This window comes from Alligator sinensis, unplaced genomic scaffold (assembly GCF_000455745.1).
Source record: "Alligator sinensis unplaced genomic scaffold, ASM45574v1 scaffold1488_1, whole genome shotgun sequence".
Classification (NCBI taxonomy): Eukaryota; Metazoa; Chordata; order Crocodylia; family Alligatoridae; genus Alligator; species Alligator sinensis.
Window position 1 is genome coordinate 371,747 of NW_005843097.1, and position 2,436 is coordinate 374,182.

At 54.2% G+C, this 2,436-nt stretch overlaps 1 protein-coding gene across 1 annotated transcript in view; it reads right to left on the minus strand.

Annotated features, from left to right (window-relative positions):
- Positions 1-2,436, minus strand: part of LOC102369608 — a 7,610-nt gene that overhangs the window by 1,721 nt on the left and 3,453 nt on the right. The gene's annotated exons all lie outside the window — the stretch shown is intronic.

A 2,436-nucleotide genomic window follows, 5' to 3' on the forward strand; every position in this document is an offset into this window, starting at 1 on the left:
CCTGCCACGAACCTGTGCTGGTTTCCCCTCAGCATAATTTGTCCTGCTGGTCTCTTGCAAATGTGAGTCTTGATAATTTTTTCAAAGATTTTGGCAAGGATGGAGGTGAGACTGACTGGCCTATAGTTGCCCGGGTCCTCCTTCCTCCCCTTTTTGAAAATGGGGACCACATTGGCCCTTTTCCAGTCCTCCGGGACTTGGCCCATGCGCCACGAGCTTTCAAATATTCCCGCCAGTGGCTCTGCAATGATGTCAGCCAGTGCCTTCAGTACCCTCGGATGGAGCTCATCCGGGCCTGCCGACTTAAAGGCATCCAGTTCTTCCAAGGGACTCTGCACCATCTCAGGGTCTACGCATGGAAGTCTGGCACCTTGCTGCTGCCTCTCTACAACCCCTGTGAGAGACTTCCTTGCTTAGGAACACTGAGGCAAAGAACTCGTTGAGGAGTTCAGCCTCGTCCCCCCTGTCCGTCACCAATTGTTTCTGCCCATTTAGCAGGGGTCCTATTCCTCCCTGGGCCTTCCTTTTACTCCCAATATATCTAAAAAACAATTTCTTGTTGTCTTTTACTTGGGTTGCCATCCTCAGCTCCATGGCAGCTTTGGCCCGTCTAACTGCCTCCCTACAAGCACGAGCAGAAGAGGTATATTCGTCTTTGGTGATCTAGTCCTGTCTCTCTCTAGTGAGGGGTGGCTCCTGGTCTGATGAGGAGCTAAGTGTTGCACCCACAAACTAAGTACATCTCCCAGTCTACCTTTTCAGCTGGCCCAGTGCCCCAGAGAGACCCATCTCCTTGCTCCCACCCAAGACTGTGGGGGGGGGGGGAAGGGGTCGGTGCTGCAGAGCTGGAGCAGGATCCCAGGGTCTTATACCCAAGATGTCCGGTGGCTTGTATTTTCTCTGAAGTACAAGAGAAGTCAAAGCAAGTTCCTCTACAAGAGAGACAATGTATTGGGACACTAGCGATCAGAGAACATTCCCCAAACATAACAACATCCTGCATTTCACCCAAAGAATGTCCTCATACTCTCTGTGCCCTTCCCCAGGAGAGTGTGCCCTTCCCCAGGAGAGGCAGGACCTGCCACAGGCTGCCCCTCCTTCCCCCAGAAAAGACACTCTACTGGCCCCTGGCCACAGGCTTCTTCCACAGGGCAGGGACCTTGCTGCACAGCAGTACACAGAAGTGGGGCTTTGAGGCCAAGTTTTTGCAACAATGCCTGGACTGCGGTGAATCCTCAGAAAGGGAAAGGGCTGGGAACTGACAGGGAGATCTGCCTTGAAAAGGTTTCTGGGCCCTGGTCAATTCACATCTCACAACTCCAGAGCCCAGCCACAGGCATAGTGTGTTCAGTGCTGGCACTTTCTGAGCACAGACCACATTAAAAGTGTTGTGAAAGGCAGGAGGTCAGCAGGCACCCACGGTTGCAGAGCTCTGGAGAGAGGCTGAAAAGCAGAACCTGCCAAACTGGGCTCAGCGGCTGGCAGCAGCAGCTCCTTGCAGATCCTGAGGGGCACAGGAGACAGGCACAGGGGGAAGGCGCTTCTTTTGCCCCGGGAGCACCTCCTGCTTCTAGAGATGGTCTCCTCACAGGTTCCCTCAGTGTCTGGGCTGGCCTCTGCTGGAGGATTTTCATCTTAGTCCCTTCCCCAATCAAACTCTGGTGACCAGTCACCAAGGCCAAAGGCTGTGTGAACTACTCTGACACTCTAGCAGCATGAAGCTGCTTGGCTGAATGCAGCCACTGGTGGAAGTTGAGCAGGTAGGCATTCCTAAGGTCTCCCTGCACTGCAGGCAGAATTATGGATGATCTCAGGTGCAGTTGCACTGGTGTTTGGCCAGGGTGCAGGGGTCATGGAAGCTCTTCTCACACCCAGAGGACTCATGTGGCTTCTCCCCTGTGTGGATGCAGTGGTGTCTGGCCAGGCTGGAAGATCGGCTGAACCTCTTCCCACACTCAGAGCACTGATGTGGCTACTCCCCCGTGTGGTTGCACTGGTGCATGGCCAAGTAGGAGGATCGGGTGAAGCTCTTCCCACACAGAGCACTGATGTTGCTTCTCCCGTGTGGATGCGCTGGTGCTGGGCCAGGCAGGAAGAACTGGTGAAGCTCTTCCCACACTCAGAACAATGATAAGGCTTCTCCCGGGTGTGGATGCATTGGTGCCTCGCCAGGTGGGAGGAAGTGGTGAAGCTCTTCCCACACTCAGAGCACTGATATGGCTTCTCCCTTGTATGCATGCGCCCGTGTGTGGCCAGGCCAGAATACTGGGCAAATTTCTTCCCCTGCTCAGAGGACTGATATGGCTTCTCCCATGTGGATGCGCTGGTGCAGGGCCAGGCTAGAAGATTGAATGAAGCTCTTCCCACACACAACACTGATGTGTGGATCCGGTGGTGTTGGGCCAGGCTGGAATAATTGCTGAAACTCTTGCTATA